Genomic DNA, 23,497 nt, shown 5'->3' with positions numbered 1-23,497 from the left:
ATGTTAATCCAGTTCACTTAATAGGGTTCGACATTGTCTTTACAACCTATTTGGAGAAAACAAAGTATATAAATTCAGACATAAAACTGAATATAATGATAAATGCAACTTATCATATATGAAATAATAAATACAATATTTTGATTATTACATATCATATAATATACAACAGTTCTGGAATTCGTCTCAACCCCATCGAAACTACATGACTATCATGGTTAGCTTGAGACAATGGCTTGGTTAAAGGATCAGCGATGTTGTAAGCTGTCCCAACCTTACAAACTGTAATTTCTTTCCTTTCGATTAAATCTCTAATTACATGAAATTTCCTAAGTAAATGTCTAAACTTGTTACTAGACTTGGGCTCTTTTGCTTGAAAAATAGCCCCATTGTTATCACAATACAAAGTGATAGGATCCTCGGCGGTCGGAACTACTTTCAGTCCCTCTAAAAATTGCCTAATCCAAACAGCGTCCTTTGCAGCTTCAAAGGATGCAATGTACTCAACTTCCATTGTAGAATCAGCAGTCACAGACTCTTTGAAACTTCTCTAGCAAACCGCCCCTCCGTTCAACAAAAAGACAAAACCAGCCTGGGATTTCAAATCATCCCTATCGGTTTGGAAACTGGCATCCGTATAACCTCTTATACGTAATTCAGATTCTCCTCCAAACACTAAGAATGAATCCTTAGTCTTTCTCAAGTACTTTAGAATATTCTTGACGACTATCCAATGACTCTCACCTGGAGTTTTCTGAAAAAGACTCATCATACTCAAAGCATACGAGACGTCAGGACGAGAACACATCATAACATACATGATCGATCCAACAGTGGAAGCATAGGGAATTGATTTCATGCGTTCAATGATACGTGCATTTTCTATACACTTTATCTGTGGTTTTGGCACGTATTTCTATGCATAATTGTTAGCTTAAGGCTACTATTTCTCCCGAAACGGTTTACTTTGCATTTTCTATAATTTGTTGTAGGAATGAGTGGAAGTAAGCTAAATCAAGCCAGATTCGTCCTCCGAAAGCAACTTCAAGGAAGCCCATAGGAAGGAGGTTCAGATTCACTCACCTTGGGATGCGTGCAAAGGAGTGAAGAGTTGATTGGAAGCAACAAGAAGCCACTGCACAGCAAATTCAGTCGATCGACTAGGCTGCATGGTCGATCGACCACTGAAGCTTGTCAGATGCTACTGTTCCGCATATTCAGTCGATCGACCATGCTGCCCGGTCGATCGACCGGTTTTCGAGCTCAGACGTTTTTCTTCGTGTTAGACTTTTAAAAGCCCAACTTGTAATTAATTTTCAGTATCTTTTTATCAGAAGAACGCAGCAACTTTTTAGGTTATGTTTTTCATTCTGGAAAAACTCAGTTTTAGATCTAGCTTGAAGACGGAAACCTTGGATTCGAATGCTTTGTTCTTGAATTTAATTAGTAAGCTTTTTTATGCAATTCTTCCTCTTCCTTATTTCTTTGTTATTTTGATTCTTGTTTTCATCAATTAATTTTAGCAATTGAATCCTTCTCTTTTGTTTTAGTTCGATTCCAATATGTCAAATTTGTTCTTTATTATTAATTTCGAAGTTAGAATAGTTATAATTATGCGTAGGTAATTTCTTTGATTGGGAACAAGGTGAGCCATGGTACTAAATTAGGATTGTTGTGTAGTATGAGTTCTTCTGTATTGGTTTAGTTATCTTTTGATAAATTTCTTTACTAGATTGAAAGATTGGTAATTTGAATTATCGTTAGATTTGGAATTTCTCTTGAGCGAAAGCGTTGATAAATTCTAGGGAATTAATAGACCGTGAGGTTATTTGAAGTTTGATCGAAAGGCTAGCTTATTTTCCCTGAGACCGTATTATAAGACTTTTGCTACCTTACTGACCTGATATTTGCCATGGTGAACCGAAGTTCCCGATCCCCTTTTTATCTTGTTGAGAATATTCATTTTAGCAATTAGCCAGTTAATCAACCAAATTCAAAACCCCCAATTAATTGTTACTTTTATAGACTGAAAAATAGCAGACAAAATCAACCTTGTCTCTCTGTGGTTCGACCCTTACTATCACTAGCTATAGTTTTAGTTTGGAATTATAAATTTAATTTTGGTACTAAACGACGGTATCAAATTTTGGCGCCGTTCGGGAGACGGTGTAATTTTGTTTGCCTTATTTTAGTTTATTTTTCTTGTCTCAAGGAACTTTGATTCCTTGAGGCCGTTGCTTACCTTTGCTTCTAGTTTTGCTTTTGCACAGTTAGAAGACAGGTTTTTGAGAGGAAGACTTGAGTACTCTCACTTTGGAAATTATGGCTATAATATATGATAATTTTCAGCCAAAGGAGCACCACCTTCCAAAGGGGCGCCAGTTACCTAACCCTACTACCGGTAATTTTGAGTTTCGTTCCTCTTATATTGATTTAGTGGAGCGAAATCAGTTCGCGGGTCTGCCAGATGAAGACCCCTTGAAGCATATGGAAACTTTCACAGACTATTGCTGTTCCATACCTATACCGGCTAGGGTAACTCAAGATGAAGTAAAGGGGTTTATGTTCTTGTACTCCTTGAAGGATTCGGCGCGAGATTGGTACCGCTACATCGATAGGGTAGCAGCTGGAGTCACGGATTGGACATCTTTAGCATTAGCCTTCTACAAGAAGTACTTCCCGCTTTGAAAGACTGATGCTTTGAAGGGTAAAATCACGAGTTTTCAGCAAGAAACCAACGAAGATTTTTGTGAAGCATGGGGACGTTTCAAAAGTTTGGTCCGAGCTGTCCCTCATCATGGTTTCCAGCAATGGTATCTTTGCAACCTATTTTACAATGCTTTATATGATGATTACAAGGTCATCTTGGATGCAACTGCTAATGGCAGGTTTCAAAACAATACCGGTCAAAGTAAAGGTTGGAACACTATCGAGGAGATGGCAGTCGATAAAGCTGAGTTTGGAAGTTCACGTGGAAAGTCAAGAAAGCAAAGTGAAGAAATGACTGCTGTTGTGACACTTATAACTTCCATTTCTACCCGTCTCGAGAAGCTCGAGATTTCTGAAGCTTCCAAGGAGAAAGTCGAAATTCCTGTTCAAAACTCAAATGAGATCGAGAAGGTGAGAGAGATAGTCCAACTCCTTTTGGTTCAAGTGGCGAATATGGAAGCAGCCGGGATTGAGTCCTCACGGAATTTTGTGAAACAATTGGAGAATATGGAGGCTAAGCAAGCTGCTAATTCTTCAAGCAAATGTGAAGGGCCGGTTGAGAAGATCAACGCCATCAATCTCAGAAGTGGCCTTTCTTATGAAAGTCCCGACAAGCCAAAGGAAGACTCGGGAAATGATGAAGAAGCTCGTTTAAATTCTGGTGCAAAAACGAGTCTGAATGCCAAGATTTCCGTCGATCGACCAACATTCCTGATCGATCGATCAAGTGTCGATAAAATAGTTTCTGGTTAGAAACTATTCACACCCAGCACATCCAGTCGATCGACCAACATCCTCAGTCGATCGACTGAGACACCTGACGAAGTAAATTCTGGACAGGAACTGTTCACGCCCAGCTTACTTGGTCGATCGACCACTCATACCAGTCGATCGACTGGAACTCCAGAGCAGGATGCAAATCCGTCAACTAGTCCGCATGATTCTTCACTCATTGATGATTTGACGGGGGTTTTAAACCTACGGAAGCCGAAGGTTACTGATCCTACGGCCAGTGTTGCGATCCCCGTATCCGAGCGTCGAAGGCTACTAAGTCGGAGCGTAAGTTTGGTAAGTTTCTGGAGATGGTCCAGAATCTCGAGGTAACGGTTCCTTTCACTGATTTAATTACCCAGGTACCCTCTTACACTAAATTTATGAAAGATATTTTGAATCGTAAGCGAAATTTTCGTGATGATGGTAATGTTGCGTTTGTGGAGGAATGTAATGCTCTTTCGCAAGTTAATGTGCCACCTAAATTAAAGGACCCGGGTAGTTTTTCAATTCCTTGCACTATAGGTAACCACGTAATTGGAAAGGCCCTTTGTGACTTAGGGGCCAGTGTTAGTGTCATGTCGTATTCTGTTTGCGAAAGGTTAAACATTGGTAGACTCAAGGTAACCGATATTACCGTTCAAATGGCAAATAGATCGACTCAGAGACCTATAGGTGTTTTAGAGGATGTACCTGTTCGAGTGGGTAAGTTTTTTATTCTGTCGATTTCGTTGTTTTGGACATTGCGAGAGGACAATGATACCTATTATTTTAGGCAGACCATTCTTACATACAAATGGGCCGTGATAGATGTCAAACGCTGAACCATCACCTTAGAGGTAGGGGATGACACCATTGAGTTCGATCTTGCTCACAACGCAACCGAACTCGCTGATGAGGATACGTGTTATTCCATTGATATTGTTGATGGGTTGTTACTTGTAATTGGAGGGAATCCTTAGCCAAGGATCCCTTAGCTGATCTAACCCATTTAGATGAGTGTGCAGGTAATACAGTGGAGAATGCTGAGGAGCCAGATGCTTTGGTTGCCTCAATGGAGAGCTACGAGCTCAATGAAGAAGAAGATGAGATGCTTTTAAGCCTGGCCAACGATAACTTGGTGAACACTTGCTACACCATTGAAGCTGATTCTGTCTATGCTGTAGAGGTAAAGGTGCCAGAGCGTAAGCCACTTCCTCCTAATCTTAAGTATGTTTTTCTAGATGATACGGAGCAAGATACTATTGTTAGCTCTAAGCTTAACGATGACCAGCTGTCTGCTTTGATGTGTGTACTTAAGAAAAACAGGAAGGCTTTGGGTTATTCTTTGGATGACATTAAGGGCACAAGCCCTGATGTTTGTATGCATAGGATAGAGCCGAAGAAGGCCACAAGCCTTACGCAGACATGTCAACGCAAGTTGAACCCGAAGATGCGAGAAGTTGTTATGCCCGAGGTGATGAAACTACTCGATGCGGGTATTATTTATACAGTTGGCAACTCCAAGTGGGTTAGCCCATTCAGTAGTCCCGAAGAAAGGAGGGACTACCGTGGTTAAAAATGATAAAAATGAATTAATACCAACTCGAGTAGTGACAGGGTGGCGGATGTGCATTGATTATAGACGCTTGAATGCCGCCACCAAGAAAGACTATTTCCCCCCCTTTTGTTGACCAAATGACTGAAAGACTTGCTTCTAACAAATTTTTCTGTTTTCTAGACGGATATTCGGGTTCTTTCGGATCCCTATTCATCCTGGACGATCGTAGTAAGACTACTTTTACCCGTCCACGGGTGTTTTTGCATATCGTAGAATGCCTTTCGGATTGTGTAACGCCCCCGCTACCTTTCAGAGGTGCATGATGGGGATTTTTTCTGATTATATAGAAAATATTATGGAGGTATTCATGGATGATTTCTTTATGGTAGTGACTTTGATCGTTGTTTAGCTAACCTTGATAAAGTCATGCAGCGTTGTATAGATGTTAATCTTGTTTTAAACTGGGAAAAGTGTCAGTTTATGGTCAATGAGGGAGTTGTGTTAGGGCATCTAATTTCTGATAAAGGTATACATGTTGATAAGGCAAAGGTGCAAGTGATTGAGCAATTACCTCCTCCCGTGAATGTTAAAGGAGTGAGGAGTTTCCTTGGTCACGCTGGTTTCTATCGGCGTTTGATTAAGGATTTTTCAAAAATTGCTAAACCACTTACACATTTGCTCCTTAAGGATGCTGTCTTTGAATTTACTGATGAGTGCCTTACCGCTTTTAACAGGTTAAAGGAGGCCCTAGTTTCGGCGCCAATCATTCAAATTACCGATTGGGACCTCCCATTTGAGATCATGTGTGATGCCGATTATGCAATCGGTGCGCTTTGGGACAATGGAAGAATAAAGCTCAATGCCATATATTATGCGAGCCGAACTGGATGAGGCTCAAATTAATTATTTTACCACCGAGAAAGAGTTTCTAGTCATTTGTTTTTGCCTTAGACAAATTTCGGTCTTATTTGTTAGGTTCTAAGGTTATTGTTTATACTGACCATGCAGCGTTGAAGACTCTCTTTATTAAGAAAGATGCGAAGCCGAGACTTTTGAGATGGATACTCCTTTTGCAGGAGTTTGATTTGGAGATCAAAGATAAGAAAGGAGCAGAGAATGTGGTAGCTGACCACTTATCTCGTCTACAAATGACGAAAGGGAGGATTCGTTGCCTATTAATGATTCTTTTCCCGATGAGAGTTTGTTAGCTATTACTACTTCGGGGTCTTATCCACCTCCGTGGTTTGCTGATTTTGCTAACTTTGCTTTGTGACAGTGTACGATACCACCCGAGCTTTCATGGCGCGTGAAGAAGCGGTTTGCCTATGATGCTAGACAATATTTTTGGGATGATCCTTATGTTTTCAAGGAATACGCAGACGGTCTCATCCGGAGATGCGTACCTCAGTGGGAGGTGAAGGATATCCTAGAGGCTTGCCACTCTTCTGCTTATGGTGGTCATCACGGTCCGTCCAGGACCGTAGCTAAGGTACTCCAATCTGGTTTCTATTGGCCAACTTTGCATGCAGATTGTCGCAATTTTGTTGCTGAGTGCGATGCTTGTCAAAGATCGGGGAATATTTCTAAGAGACATGAGATGCCACAGGTAGGCATTCTTGAGGTTGAGATTTTCGATGTCTGGGGCATTGATTATCAAGGACCTTTTCCGAGCAGTCAAGGTAATAAATATATCCTCGTAGTCAGTAGATTATGTATCCAAATGGGTGGAAGCTATTGCTACCCCCCATTGCGATGCAAAGGCCGTGATTAAACTGTTTAAAAAGATCATTTTCCCTCGTTTTGGTGTCCCTCGGGTTGTCATTAGCGATGGGGAAATGCATTTTAAAGAGAAACAACTTAGTGCTTTATTGACTAAATTCGGTGTCCAACATCGTAGAGGTTTGGGGTATCATCCCCAAACTAGTGGTCAGGTTGAGGTTTCTAACAGAGAATTGAAAGAAGTCTTAGCTAAAGTTGTTTCTAAATCACGGAAAGATTGGAGTCTTAAGTTGGATGATGTCTTATGGGCTTATAGAACTCTGCGTTTAAAAACGCCAATCGGGATGTCACCATACCGATTGATTTATGGTAAGACATGTCATTTACCTGTTGAGTTAGAGCGTAAGTCTTGGTGGGCTATTTGTGATTTGAATTTGGATCCTAACCTCTCTCGTGAGAAACGCATGACACAGCTGAATGAGCTAGAGGAATTTAGGTTGCTAGCCTATGACAATGCAAGGATCTACAAGGAGAAATCAAAGCGCTGGCACGACAAGAGAATCATCAAGCGCGAGTTCCATATTGGCGATAAGGTACTTCTTTTTAACGCTCGTATCCGTTTATTTCCTGGTAAGCTGAAATCCAGGTGGACCGGCCCCTATACGGTCACAGCTGTCACAAAGTTCAGATCAGTTGAATTGGAGACCTCTGCTGGAGAAAGGTTCAAGGTTAATGGCCAGTATGTGAAGCACTATCATGGATCAGATGTATATATTGGGAAAGTCGAGGTTTTGTACTTCGACCCGCTATCAGATGATGAAAAGTGAGGTAAAAAGGTCGTGCGGGACCTCTTAAACCAGCGCTAACTGGGAGGCAACCCAGGTTGTAATTTTTTGTAACTTAGGAATTTTATTTTGTCATTTCAATTAATTTGCATTTTGAGTTTTTTTTTTTTTTTTTTTTTGTGTGTGTTGTTTTCTTCAATTCCCTTTAATTGGCAATTTCTTGGTATGGGAATACGCGCACCTTTGATATTTTTTGCAAGTATCTATTTTATGCAAAGTGCGTAGGAGGAGTGCTTGATTTTTGTGAGGAAAGGACGGGAAATTATGATGGCAAATGAATTTTTGACGAATTGAAGCCTAAACGCCAAAGATTTGCGATCGATCGACCATCCATTCAACGATCGACGACGAGGAGAGAGTCCGTGGCTACTGTTATGCGGGTATTTTGGTCGATCGACCGAGTAGAGTGGTCGATCGACCACTCTGCGGGATCATATTACAACTGATAAAGGGGAGTTTTACTCATTCACTTATTCATTCTCACAAACATAATCTTTTAAGCAAACCCTATTTCTCTCCCTTTCTTCGCGATTTCTCTGCAATTTCCGCCTTAATCTCTTCCTTTCTTTCTTTAATCTTCAAGGAAATCTTCAAGGTACGTCTCTAATCTCACTTCCATGCTATATTTTCGAGTTTATTGTGGTTTTATGCGAAATTTTCGACTTATATGCTTGTGAGATGAGAAAAATCGATTTGGGGAATTCGATTTTTGAGACTGTTTTCTTGCCTTCTTTATACTTTAATTGCTTATTCTACACTTTCCCCTTTAATTTTCAAGCAAATGAGCAGCTAGGATGAGTTTTAAGCCGTTTTCCCCAATTTTTTCGAAACCCTAATTTGCATTCCAGTTTTGATTTTAATTCGGGTTTCCAAAAATTGTTATTGTTTGGGGATTTCTTGTTGCTAATGTGTTAATTGCAGATACCAAAAATGACAAAAGGAAAGGAGCCAATGCAAGAGGGACAATCGAGCCAAGGGCCTGCTAAGCGGCCACGCGGACCGCCCTGATGATAGAAGCCACTACGGATAGTCTACCTGACTATCCGCAGGTTATCTTTGCCAAATCTATTCAGCGCGCTAAATTTTCCTTCTTTGTTTCGCGTACGAAGGTCACAGCTACCCGGTTTCTCCATAAAGACACTTTGGAGAAACTAGGCTGTTACGAGTCGGTCGTGTCCCTGCTAAATGGGACGGGTATGATGGGTCTTGTGGACATGGCTGAGTTCACATATTATGTTTTGACCCTTGAATTCTTTTCGTCTTATGCTTTCGACACGAAAGCTTTCGAGGCTGATTCGACCAAACCTTGCATCTCTTTTCGTCTTTTCAATGTCAATTACTCTCTGACACTTGCTGATTTTGCGGGTTTTCTGGGTCTTTACTTCGAGGGCAGAACCTCGGACACCTCTGACACTCATCGAGTCATGTGGTCTTGTATCAGTGACTTTCACGGGGCAAAAAGGACGGGCACTTCCGTCCATTTGCCCCCTCTTCGTTATTTTCTACGGCTGATGGGTAACACCATTTTTTGCCGTAAAGAGTCTAATAATGTGAATAATATTGAGCTTTCAATTTTGGCGGGCTATCTGAACGTCGAGCGTCGGACAGCCCGTATCTATAACATTGCCTACTTGACTGCCGCTCACTTTCAGACTGTAAGTGAGGGCACCTTGACCACCATTGCCTGTGGCGGATTGGTGACACGTATCGCCAACCGCCTTGTTCTACTTTTCCCTCGACAGGAGGACCCCATCGACCCTGACCTGCGTTTCATGGACCTCTCTTACGCGAGGGGTGTCTATTGGGTCGATAGACAGATGCGGTGGAAGATTGATTCTTTCATCTGTGACCGCATCCCCGTCACATCCTTACCCTCTTGTCCTGCCCCTTACCACTGTTGAGGGAGCAGCCCGGCCGCCCTTGCCTAGTTACAGGCTTCCTCTGGTGGCGGCCACTCCTACTGCTAGCACTTCGAGGAGGACTCGTGCCTCCCCTTCACAGGCACCCCCTACCTCCACTACCACCCCTACTGCTGGTACATCCACTTTTCTACCACCTACTCCTTTGGTTGTCCCTCCGGTCATGGACCAGAGGGCAATGTCATGTGTTTTGGGTGATTTGTGCGGAGTTTCAACCAAAGACAGTTGGACACGGCCATAGCCCCGTGCCCGGGCTACGAGGAGCTAGCTCGGGGGATGCTTCCACGGGGTGACCGGGCTCACCCTTCTTACTTTGTCCCCCTGCGGGCGGTTACCCTCGGCCTGCCAGAGACCCCCTCCTACTACTACTGGGTGCCTCCGGTTCCGGGAGGGCCACTCCCACGCTAGCTGAGGAGGAGGAGGAGAGTGACTCGGGGTCCGGAGAGGACAGTGACTCTGACTACGAGGGTGGAGATTAGATGCTAGTGACCTCCCCGTTTTTGGCTGGTTTGGGGAGGTCGTATTTTGTGAGTTCTTTTCCTTTCTCTATTAGCTTCCTTTTATTTTCTTATGCTTTTATACTTCCTATTTTTTCTGCCGGTGATTTGTTGCTGAGCACAATGAGGGCATTGTGCGTTTTGGTTTGGGGAGGGTATTTGCATATGCCTTTTTGTCTTGCATCTGCATTTGTTTTTTATTGCATTTCAGTCACATGTTTAGTGCATTTCTGTTTGCATTTGTTCAAAAAAAAAAAAAAAAAAAAAAAAAATTGAAAAAAATTCATAAAAAATAAAAAACATCACGTTTACTTTTGCATATAGTCGAGTCGGATTGGAGTTTTTAATGATGATTTTGCACTATTAGTCAAATATGCCATTCCATGCCTTTTTCACAACTGTTTAGCGAATATTATAAGTGATTTCTCAAATTTTGTTATGGAATTCATTTCGGGTAATTAGACTTGACTCATTACTTTCGGCAAACTACTTATACTTTCTGAGATATAGAGCCTATAACTGGTGACATTTATGACCGGTTAATTTAGGATTGAGAGTAGTTACTCCCTTCATTTCATGTTTTGCACGTGTATGAGTTTTGATTGCTTATTGCCTATACGCATTGGTTTGTGGTCGGTATTGCATGTTTAGAGAAGTATTGCATCCTCCCCTTTCTCATTTTACCCCATTAACTCCACTATAAGCCATAACTGCCAGTTGCCCTCAACTACATCCCATACTTAGCCTACCATTGTGCCAAGCTAGGAAGTAGTAGAGGAATTTGTCGATTTAAGCTGTTTTGGTTCGCTCTTGTAATGTTGGAGCGGGTATTTTTGAGAAGTGAAGGAGTTATTTCAGCCTGAAAACAGGAAGAAAGGAAAATTCAGAAAAATGAAAAAAAAAAAGGTTGTTTTACCTGGGCAGAATGCTCTGGAGTGTGCAGGGTGGTCGATCGACTGCCATCACTAGTCGATCGACCACCAGTTCAGAATTTGAAGAAAAAAAAATGCAATAAAGGAAAAGAAGAAAGAAACAGACAGAAAAGAAAAGAAAGAAAAAAAAAGAGAGTTTTGAGAATAATAAGGTTTTTGTTGAAATAAGGAGGCGTTTGTTTGGGATTTTATGTTGCCTAGTCAATAAAGGCATGGTTTTTATGTTGAGTTGGAAGAACGGGATACGGGTTCTAATGGTTCGTTAGGTACTAGCTTGGCTCTTACCTTCAATTTTCCATAATTGTTTTGCCCCTTCTTTCCCACTTAGCCTCACATATCCAAATCTTGCAATAGTTCGGCATGTGATAATCCTTGACGGTGGTTATGCGTATGTACGGTAGCTAGAATCATTATTCATGCTAGTCAAGCATACATGTTTTGTCGGTCGCAGTCTAGGTGAGAGACTGTATCTTCCTTCCCTCACTTTTTCATATAATCTTACCATTTGCTTTGTTGAGAGAAGAGTGGCCCGGGAGAGTCCGAATGTATGAGTCTTGCAAGGTCGAACGCCCGATTAAATTCCATGATATGCATAAATTTGTTCACTTAATTTAAGCTTTGCAGTTGTTGACTATGTGCATTAATCGGTTTGGCATTGACTTGTAGTTAGCTCTGAGATGTACTCCTTTCCATTTAGTTTTTATACGGGTCATAGTGCTTGCTTGGGGACAAGCAAGGTTTGGTTTGGGGAGATTTGATACGTGCATTTTCTATACACTTTATCTGTGGTTTTGGCACGTATTTCTATGCATAATTGTTAGCTTAAGGCTACTATTTCTCCCGAAACGGTTTACTTTGCATTTTCTATGATTTGTTGTAGGAATGCGTGGAAGTAAGCTAAATCAAGCCAGATTCGTCCTCCGAAAGCAACTTCAAGGAAGCGCATAGGAAGGAGGTTCAGATTCACTCACCTTGGGATGCGTGCAAAGGAGTGAAGAGTTGATTGGAAGGAACAAGAAGCCACTGCACAGCAAATTCAGTCGATCGACTAGGCTGCATTGTCGATCGACCACTGAAGCATGCCAGATGCTACTGTTCCGCATATTCAGTCGATCGACCATGCTGCCCGGTCGATCGACCGGTTTTCGAGCTCAGACGTTTTTCTTCGTGTTAGACTTTTAAAAGCCCAACTTGTAATTAATTTTCAGTATCTTTTTATCAGAAGAACGCAGCAACTTTTTAGGTTATGTTTTTCATTCTGGAAAAACTCAGTTTTAGATCTAGCTTGAAGACGGAAACCTTGGATTCGAATGCTTTGTTCTTGAATTTAATTAGTAAGCTTTTTTATGCAATTCTTCCTCTTCCTTATTTCTTTGTTATTTTGATTCTTGTTTTCATCAATTAATTTCAGCAATTGAATCCTTCTCTTTTGTTTTAGTTCGATTCCAATATGTCAAATTTGTTCTTTATTATTAATTTCGAAGTTAGAATAGTTATAATTATGCGTAGGTAATTTCTTTGATTGGGAACAAGGTGAGCCATGGTATTAAATTAGGATTGTTGTGTAGTATGAGTTCTTCCGTATTGGTTTAGTTATCTTTTGATAAATTTCTTTACTAGATTGAAAGATTGGTAATTTGAATTATCGTTAGATTTGGAATTTCTCTTGAGCGAAAGCGTTGATAAATTCTAGGGAATTAATAGACCGTGAGGTTATTTGAGCTTTGATCGAAAGGCTAGCTTATTTTCCCTGAGACCGTATTATAAAACTTTTGCTACCTTACTGACCTGATATTTGCCATGGTGAACCGAAGTTCCCGATCCCCTTTTTATCTTGTTGAGAATATTCATTTTAGCAATTAGCCAGTTAATCAACCAAATTCAAAACCCCCAATTAATTGTTACTTTTATAGACTGAAAAATAGCAAACAAAATCAACCTTGTCTCTCTATGGTTCGACCCTTACTATCACTAGCTATAGTTTTAGTTTGGAATTATAAATTTAATTTTGGTACTAAACGACGGTATCATTCAATATCCTTAGGCTCAGTAGGACACTGTGACTTACTCAAGGTGATCCCACTGCCCATAGGTATAAAACCTCTCTTGGAGTTTTTCATATTGAATCGGTCAAGAATCTTATCGATATAGGCTTCTTGACTCAATGCTAATATCCTTTTGGATCTATCCCTATAGATCCGGATACCCAAGATGCGCTGAGCTTCTCCCAAATCTTTCATTTGGAAGTGATTTCCCAACCACTTCTTAACAGAAGCATGCATATCAACATCATTCCCAATGAGTAATATGTCGTCCACATAAAGAAGTAAGAAAACAACTTTACTCCCACTAAACTTCATGTATAAACATGATTCCTCAACACTTCGAGAAAAACCATTCTGTTTAATAACATGATCAAAACGATGATTCCAACTCCTTGACGCTTGCTTAAGACCATAAATGGATCTCTTAAGTTTGCATACTTTGTTAGGATTTTTAAGATCCACAAAACCCTCAGGTTGTGTCATGAACAATTCCTCTTCAAGAAACCCATTCAGGAAAGCGGTTTTGACATCCATTTGCCATATCTCATAATCATGAAATGCAACAATCGCTAACATTATCCGAACAGATCTAAGCATAGCAACTGGTGCAAAAGTTTCATCATAGTGTAAACCATGAACCTGAGTGAAACCTTTTGCAACCAATCTAGCTTTGTAGACATCTTTATGTCCATCCATGCCGATTTTAATCTTGAATATCCACTTACACTGAAGAGGTCGAACATCTTTAGGTAAGTCAACCAGGTCCCATACCTGATTATCGTACATGGAATCCATTTCGGATTGCATGGCCTCGAGCTATAGCTTAGAGTCAGAACTCATAATAGCTGCTTTATAGGTCTTGGGTTCATCACTTTCTAAAAGTAAAACCTCAAAGTCACCATCTTCCTCGATAATACCAAGGTATCTATCAGGCTGGCGACTAACCCTTTCTGACCTCCTAGGTTCAGAGGGAACAATAACTGATTCAGACGTAGAGGGAATATCTTCCTGTATTGTCATATCCGTTTGTGGCTCTTGAACTTCCTCAAGTTCAAATTTTCTCCCACTCTATCTTCTAGAAATAAACTCTTTTTCTAGAAAGACAGCTTCACGAGCCATAAACACTTTGTTCTCGTTACTATTGTAGAAGTAATATCCACAAGTTTCCTTCGGGTAGCCTACAAAAACACACTTTTCAGAATGAGGTTCAAGCTTATCGTCAGACTTGCTCTTGACATAAGCATCACAACCCCATACTTTCATGTATCGCAGATTCGGGACTTTCCCTTTCCATATCTCATATGGAGTTTTGTCAGTTGCTTTAGTGGGACTTTTATTAAGTGATTGTACAGGAGATAAAATGGCAAAACCCCAGAATGACTTAGGCAACTGTGTTTGACTCATCATCGATCAAACCATATCTAATAAAGTTCGATTCCTCCTTTCAGCCACACCATTTAATTTTGGTGTGCCAGGAGGAGTTAACTGAGATACAATACAGCAGTTTATACGGTGATCTTTAAAGTCATTGCTTAAATATTCCCCACTACGGTCTGATCGTAATGGTTTAATCTTCTTATTTAATTGGTTTTCTACTTCATTCTGAAACTCTTTGAACTTATCAAAAGCTTCACTTTTATACCTCATTAAGTAGATATACCCATATCTACTCATGTCATCGGTAAAAGTAATGAAATAGTCATAATTACCTCTAGCAGTGACTGTCATTGGGCCACAAACATCGGTATGTATTAAACCCAATAACTCACTAGCCCGAGATCATTTTCCTAGAAAAGGTGAACGAGTCATCTTGCCAAGAAGACAAGATTCGCATGTACCAAATGATTCGAAATCAAAAGGTTTAATTACACCAGTCGACACTAGTCTTTTAATGCGCTTCTCGTTGATGTGTCCTAATCGACAATGCCATAAATAAGATAGATCAGGATAACCTGTTTTGAGTCTTTTACTATCTAAATGATAAACATTGTTGCAGGTATCTAGAATATAAATTCCATTGATTGAAATAGCTTGGCTATATACAATCCTATTAAGGGAAAAAGTACAACACTTGTCTTTAATTACAAAAGAAAACCCTTCTGTGTCTAACACAGATACGGATATTATATTTCTATATAGCGTTGGTACAAAATAACAATTATTAAGATGTAACTCCAACCCCGAAGCTAAACTAAGTACATAAGTTCCTATTGAGACGGCATCTACTTTAGACCCGTTTCCCATTCGGAGATCGACATCACCCTTGTTTAGATTTCTTATGCTTTTTAGGTCCTGCAAATGATTGCACAAATGAGAACCACAACCAGTATCTAATACCCAAGTTGTATTTGAAGCATAATTTATTTCTATCATAAAAGATTCGGTTGAGAAATTACATGTTGGCATCACAATGCCAGCTTTTATGTCATTCAGGTACTTAGTACAATTACGCCTCCAATGTCCCTTGTCATTACAATAATTACAAGTATCTTTAAGAGGATTACCCTTTATAGGTTTTGGCTTGGTAGAGCAATTCGCAATTGTTTTACCTTTTCCCTCCACCTGAAAGGGCTTCTTACCTGCGTTCCTCTTAAACTGCTTCTTCCCCTTCACGTTAATCGCAAGCACATCATTCCTCGTACTCCCACTCAATCCTATGTCCTTCTCTGCTTGCACAAGCAGAGAATGGAGCTCATGTAAACTCTTTCTCATGTTTGTCATATTGTAATTTACCCTAAATTGGGTAAATCCCTTGACGTGCGAGAGAGAGTGGAGCACTCGGTCCACCACAAGTTCGTCGGGGATCTTGCATCCCAACCCCTCTAAAGTTTCCACGTACTCAATCATTTTAAGTACGTGTGAACTTACAGGTTGACCATCTTTGAGGTTAGCCTCAAAGAAACGAACTGTGGTGTCATATTGAATTATTCTCGGGGCTTGAGAAAACATAGTATAAAGCCTCGAGAATACTTCATGTGCATCGCGAAACTTGACACATTGCCTTTGTAAAGCAGGATCCATTGAAAAAATCAAAACATTTTTTATTGCAGCGGATTCCTTTTCATAATTTGGAAAAGCCTCCCTTACATCGGCAGTGGCCCTAGTACTAGGGGAAGGGGGAGAGGAATCGACAAAGTAGCATAATTTGCCATCACCTGCGGCAGCTAATCGAAGTTGTTCCTCCCAATCTTTAAAATTACTACCGTCGGCTTTTAATACATATTTGTCCATAAAAGAACGTAGCCATGAATCTGTAGCTATGGTGGCGGTTTCCCTAGTAGAAGTCATCGTGATTGCTACAAAGGAAATAAAAGAAAGATTAACATTTATCGTCTAGAAATATTTAACTTGTGAAACTATTTAACAAGTTCCCATTTATATAATGATCTCCCACTGAATTATATAAATGATTCCAAGATCCAATTTTATATAAACACGGGCACGGTGGACCGATTCAACCCATATTTATATAAATTTGGTGAGTCAACAACTTTGACTGATTCTACTACTAGAACTCTTGGTTGACGGATTTTCTTAAAATCTATCTTTTAGCCCAAGAATAAATATGCGCACGGTGGACCGATTCAACCCATATTTATTATAACAACCCGACCCACCACTGTCGTAACACAACCCAATAAGATGGGTGTGCACTTTTGGGCCAATTATTTGTCCTCACTTAAGCCCAAAAGCACAAGGCCTTGTTATTAAGTGGTGGGTGGAATCCCTTATAAACATATCACAACCTCCTCAATTCCCCGATGTGGGACAACCTTACTCTCAATAACTTGGGGTGTTCAAATCTTACACCAAAAATGCCATGCAAGTGAAAATTTTTGTTTTTAAAATTTATTTAAAACGATTTCACAATTTAATCGGTAAAGCGACAATTTTTACGATTTAATTCTAAATCAAACCATAAAAATTGAAATGACTTAAAATAAAAACTTTTTACATTTTGGAACAATTTCCAGGAGCTAAAAATTCTGAAATTTCGAGCCCTAAAATTAAATCAATATTTATTTACAAAATAACCATTATTTACCCATTTTTATCAAATAAAAATCAATAAACTACCTAAATTAATCACATTAATCTAAAGTATCTACTTATCTCATAAATAGAACATGCAAGTGGTTATTTCTAAATAAATATGCATAAAATTAACATGCAACCCAATTTAATTAACTCTTAATTAATTTTAATGTATTTTTGCTCAATTTTATGCCATTTTAAGTTATAAAAAGTTGAAAAATTTAACAAAAATCAAATTTTCATCCCATATCATCTTAAGACCATATTATTAACATGCAAGACCATATTATGTGATAAAACTAATTTTAGCAACATAATATCAATTTTATTAATTTATCTCATAAATTACTAAAATCGTCTTAAAACAACATGCATGTATTTAACAATGCTCTGATACCACTTGTTAGTTATTTAGACCAAATTAATACTCATCTTATGATATTAAAATTACAAATTAATTTAAAGTGGTCTAAATCTACATGCATGCAAATAAAAGTATAAAAGATGGTATTAAACCATCTTAAGACGAAAGTTCCTTACATTGTATAAGGCAAAATATGGGCACTACAAAGGTCTCCTACCTTTATAGTTCTTGAGCTATGAAACTATGGATGATCCTCCAAGAACACCAATTACCAATATAGGTAATCTCCTTAGGTGGCACCCAAGATTAACCCAAAATACTACTAAAATTAATAACTAGTTAATAGTAGTAGTAACCTTGTAATTGTAAATTTGATGTACTAATTAATATTATTACTTTGATAATATTATTAGTTAGTTTTTATATATGTTTTAAGATGAAAATAATGAACAAAATAAGAAGAAAAGTTTGTCTCTTGGTGATGATGATGAACCGGCCAAAGCACACAAAAGGACCAAATTTTCTTCAAATTTTTCCAAACATATGAAATGGTGTGATTAAGTGGGTATTTATAGGCAAAAATGGGAAACAAAACTAAGTGGAAATTGCCACTTAATGGACACTTGTTGTCCTCTATAAAAAACCGGTCAAGTGGACATATTTGAGTCCATTTCGGTTTTCGACATTTGCCCCACAAATGCTTATAAGTCTTATATTTAATTATCTTACATAATTAAATATTAATTTAATTATTTAACACTTAAATAATACAAATTAATTACCAATGACTACTTAACCATTAAGTAATCATAAGACCATTTTATCAACATACAATGTGTCAATATTATCCCACTTAGCTAATTTTACAACCTCTTGTAAAAATTAAATAGCTAATTAATTCCATCTCAAAACAAATACACATATCGTATAAAATTAATTAATTAACAATTAATTAATGAATTCTAATATATTTATTTATTATTTAATATCACATAATTAAATAATAAATCTCCTTGTCCCGAGTTCGTAACCCGTCATCAAATAATACATTTACGTGACTAACTAAAAGTCAAATAATACAAGGAATTAATTATCTCGTATCTCATACAAATAATTAATTTATTCTATTTGGGCGTCATCCTATAGGTGTGACCTAAAGGGATCAGCTGATCACCGCCGTCACACAACAGTAATGTCAAACTCTAGTCAGCCAATCATTACCGATTAACGATGACCAGCTGACAATAAAATAATTAAATCCCTGATATTCCTTTTACGAGATTTATTATGTAAACACACTTATTGTGGAGGACACTACTCCAACATGGACATATAATGAATCCCATCATTATAGTTGTCTATTGGATCACTTTAAGTAGATGATCATATGTTTCCATGTGCAAGCATATAAAGACGAATTATTAGAACAAATAAATACGATAAAAGGGGTGACTTGGGTTGCAAGCCAAGCCACCATAATCCAAAATACAACCATTGTTTAGAAAGGATCAACCATTTCCATGTCGAACACGGAAATCAAAATAGTTCTAAAAATTTATAACATTAAAATAAAGACAATAAAAGCGAAGCTTCATCGGTAGCTACTCCTAGCTCCTTCATGATTTCTCAAGCTTGCTTCTCTTTTCCTTTGTCTTTGCTTGGTGGAGGCCCTATTTACAATAAAAATTTCCAATAATTTCAAAATTTGAAATTTAAACTTATGAACATTCTGGAAAAATACCATGACACTCATAATGTTCAAAACTTAGGTTAAAAATTTTGAAAATTTATCGAGAAAAAACAATGTTGCGGTTTATCGGTTTTAACAATTATGACCATAAAAATATGAGAAAATTTATTTTTATCAACTTTTCACTTTTAGATCTGAAATATATGATAAAATGCAACATGTGACGTTTTTCCTTTAGTCATGAAATATGTTTTAGCATTATTACTAATTATAGTCACTATTTATGTGATTTTTCATCAAAAATTCATAAATCATGCATAAAGACTTCATTATAGCCAAATATTTTACACACGTATTGTAAAATTGCATGTGACAACATACTAAATGAGTTGAAGAAGTGAATGAAAATTATAGAGGAAAAACTCTATAATTCCTCTTGGAAAAACCGGTGGTGAGGGGAAGGGTGCCCTATGCATGGACTTGTTTTTCTACCCAAGAAGATAGGCATGCAAGGCTAGTCCTTAGGGTTAATGATCATGTTCCTATTTAAAATAAAAACACAATATTAATCCTAACCCCTTCCCTTATTTCGGTACATATAAGATAAAATGGGTAGTCCATTTTATTTTGTCATTTGTCAATTGTGACATATGTGACATGTTACTTGACATGTGAAATTGTAATGTTTCTTGTTAGATTCGTTAATCTCATTAATGAATCTAACAAGTGGTATCAGAGCAAGGTTTATACCCCGGTAAGGCCGAGTGCACTCCCTCACGAAATAGGTTTTCATGGTTTCTAATTTTTGGTAAGGCTAAGTCTCAATTGTTTATTTTAGCGAGAGGTCATGTCAATTTATTATCTATCACGTTTTAATTGAACTAAAGTGGTGAACTACGATAATTGTAATTGACACGGTCGAATAACTCGATTTAATGATAATGCATGTTTTATTATGGCGATTTAGCGATGCATGCAACATATAAATAAAATGCAAAGCATAAATAAAATCCTAGTATGGCCTTCCTAAAATAGTAAATCTAATAAACTATTACAAATTCGGAAACCAACTCCTTTGGTCCCTTGAACTTCGGTCTCGGCACGCATTTCAAGACAACATTTTCTTTGATGGATCGCCTTCTCGAATGGCACCGTCTTCAAGGTACTCCGGAACAATAAAATTACAAAAAGAATTACATAATTTCCTATTATACATTTGTAATAAAAATAAAAATAAATCTATTAAATTACGAAACGGTGATACGAGATAACAATAATTACAACCGAATCGATATTCCCATACATTTCGGGTAATATCAATTAAAAATTAAGGCCATACTAAGTAAAATTACATAATTCAAAAATTACATAAAATTAAAATATGACAATCATAAATAAAATGCAGCATTATAATATGTATGAACATGCCAAATTTTAAGCTAAATCGCCTTTAAGAGCCAATATCGTATATTAATCGGTTTTTACGGATTTGCGTGATTTAACTTATTAAAATCACAATAATTACATAAATTCATATTTATGTACAAGTTAATTACCATAACCATCTTAGGACTCAAAATTAGTCTCCACTAACATTTGACAATAATTAATCTTGATTTCTTAATATTGTTCATATAACCCACAGGTCCCAGGATCGAAACCTGGCTCTGATACCACTTGTTAGGATTCACTAATTCCATTACTTAACATATTCATATATGTGACATTTTAATTTAGTCATAAAATTAAAACTAGATCTTATGCATGCATGCAAACTAGAACAAAAGTAGAGAAGAAATTGCCTTTCTTACTATGGGATTTCGGATATATGGGCACAAATGAGTTCTCCTTCTCACTTGTTCTTGAGCTTCCTTATAATGGATGAACAACGATCCAAAATAGAATCCCTCCAAAAAGTGAATACCCAAGGTAACCTCTTAAAAGACTAATATTATTAGATCTAGAACAATATTAATCTTACTAAAAATGACCCAAAATATTATTTTGCTCTCTTGTTTACTCGGCCAAGAGAAGGGAAGAAATGGAGTAATTATCTCTCTAAAATTTCTATAAGTTTTAGATGTTAGGAAGAATGAATACATCACACTAGTAATTGTAGTGTATATTAGAAAAATAGGGTAAAAACCCTTGGCTTTTACCATGCAAAAACCGGTTGGAGGGAGGAGGATGCCCAATGCATGAGGAAGTTTTTCTACCAAAGAAATCATAGGTATGACTGGCTATATTAGGTTGTAATCATCATGTTTTCCACTTAAAAATAATTAACACAATTTAAACCTAATACTCCGTCCATTTTCGGCACTTATATAAAATGGGAGGTCTATTTTATATTTGTCATTTGTCAATTGTCACATGTTACTAGTCATGTGTAATTGTAATGTATTTTTAACATATTAAAAATCAACGTATTAATAAAAATACGTCATGTACAAAATCGACTTAGTAATTCATAATTACTTGTATCAAAACGGTTTATCAATTATAAATCACAACGTCTTGTATTTATAATAAATTATTCATTCAGTTTCAATTGTTTCGTAAACAATAATTTTATCTAAGTAATAAAACAATTTGATTACTTAGACCGTATCTTATTTAATCGAATTACAATAAGACACGTCAAAAATACTCACAAAATCGTCCGTCAATTTTAAGCAATTTAATTAACCCATATCGACATACGATCAATTAAATAATCAATTCACTACTACAAATTCAGGCAACTACAACGCCCCTTTAACAACGATTATTCACGAAAATCACAATAGACGTTGTAGAATGTATGGCGCGAATTTTACTAAAATGAATTACAACGGGTATGGTGAAAAGTAATCACAACCGTTGTTAATAATTTGGCGCAAAATTGACGCAAAGTTAGTGAAAAGTAATCACAACAGTTACTTTTGAAACCCGTTGTTAAAACTTATTTGACAACGGTTGTTGTTTTACAACCGTTGTTAAAACTTATTTGACAACGGTTGTTGTATTAAAACCGTTGTTAAAACTTATTTGACAACGGTTGTTGTTTAATAACCAGTGTCAATACCTTCCATACTATAAACCACACAAACACAAATCTGTTACAGCCACAAAACACAAACCTTAATACACAAACACAAACACAGCAGACAAACACAAACACAAACACAAAACACACACTTTCTCATCGTCTCTTTCTCTCTTTCTCATCGTCTCTTTCTCTCTTTCTCATCGTCGCTTTATCTTCTCGTCGTCACTGTTGATTTCATCGCCTCTTACTTTCTCTAATAATCAGGTAAATCTCGTCGTCACTGTTGATCTAATCGTCTTTCATCGTCATTATTTTCTTTTTCTAATTATTTCATTTGCATGTGTATGTGTTTTTATCGACCATTATGTTATTTCTTTAAGTATTATTCGCTTAATTAGCTAGTAAAACAAATTAAATAAACTAAAACAAAGAAGAAGCAAGATGATAGAGAGGAATGCATGATAAACATAATTAATATATATATATATATATATATATATATATATATATATATATAAATACATAAATTAAAAAAAAAATACATTAATAAAAATGCAATTCTTATATTTTCATAGAGAGTCTTATTCTCCTCTATGATATCCATCCTCTCCTCCTTGGCTATTTGAGGTTCCGTTCGCCAGATTCTATATCGTCATATAGCCGCAATCGTCGCTTTGCTCTGTCAAGCCATCTTCTTTGGTGTCCTTCAGTATGGATCGAGCATCCGCAAGGCAGCTCCTGAAACTTTCCCCAATGTGGAGCAACCGGCGGATGAAACTGTTGTTGTTCTCGATCATAGTAAGAGTCTTAAGGATGATACCATTCATTTTGTTGAGGGAGTTTGGAGTTTGTTTGAAAGATTAAGTAGGGTTTATTTGGAGTTTGTTTTAGCAGTTAGGGTTTGGAGATGTAAAGTGAGATAATGGAATGTTAGTTGAGATAATGCATGTATTTATACTAAGCAATGTGTGGTTTGAGTTGTTTTTTAATTAATATATATGTTAGGAAGTTGTGCCATAATCATTATCATATCTCTCTCTGTTGCTTCAAATCTTATTACTAACCCTTCTCATTCCATATTGCCCGTTCCTATGCACAGGGATGGCTAGGGATGGCAATGGGTCGGGTCTGGGTCGGGTCCAGTAGGATCCGGACCCGGACCCGTGTCACCTTTATTGGACCCGTACCCGACCCAGACCCTAAAGGGTCTAAAATTATTGGACCCATACCCATACCCAACGGGTCCGGGTCCGGGTCGGGTCTACCCGCGGGTCTGGTGTTGAACAAGGAAAAAAATACCTCTGCACTTTTTCTTCTTTGATAATAACAGTTGGCAGAGGAATTACCTTTTCTCTTTTGATAAAAGACCTTTCAAACGAATGCTAAATCATAATACATGA

At 37.7% G+C, this 23,497-nt stretch overlaps 1 non-coding gene across 1 annotated transcript; it reads right to left on the bottom strand.

Annotated features, from left to right (window-relative positions):
• Nucleotides 1-2,695: 2,695 nt before the first annotated feature.
• LOC141625019 (small nucleolar RNA R71) lies at nucleotides 2,696-2,804 on the bottom strand. Its single transcript, XR_012534819.1, has one exon. It is a non-coding gene; the product is annotated as a small nucleolar RNA R71 (small nucleolar RNA).
• Between the last annotated feature and the right edge of the window lie 20,693 nt (nucleotides 2,805-23,497).

The sequence above is a fragment of the Silene latifolia genome, chromosome X (assembly GCF_048544455.1).
Source record: "Silene latifolia isolate original U9 population chromosome X, ASM4854445v1, whole genome shotgun sequence".
Lineage (NCBI taxonomy): Eukaryota > Viridiplantae > Streptophyta > Magnoliopsida > Caryophyllales > Caryophyllaceae > Silene > Silene latifolia.
This window is presented reverse-complemented; position numbering and strand designations above follow the sequence as displayed.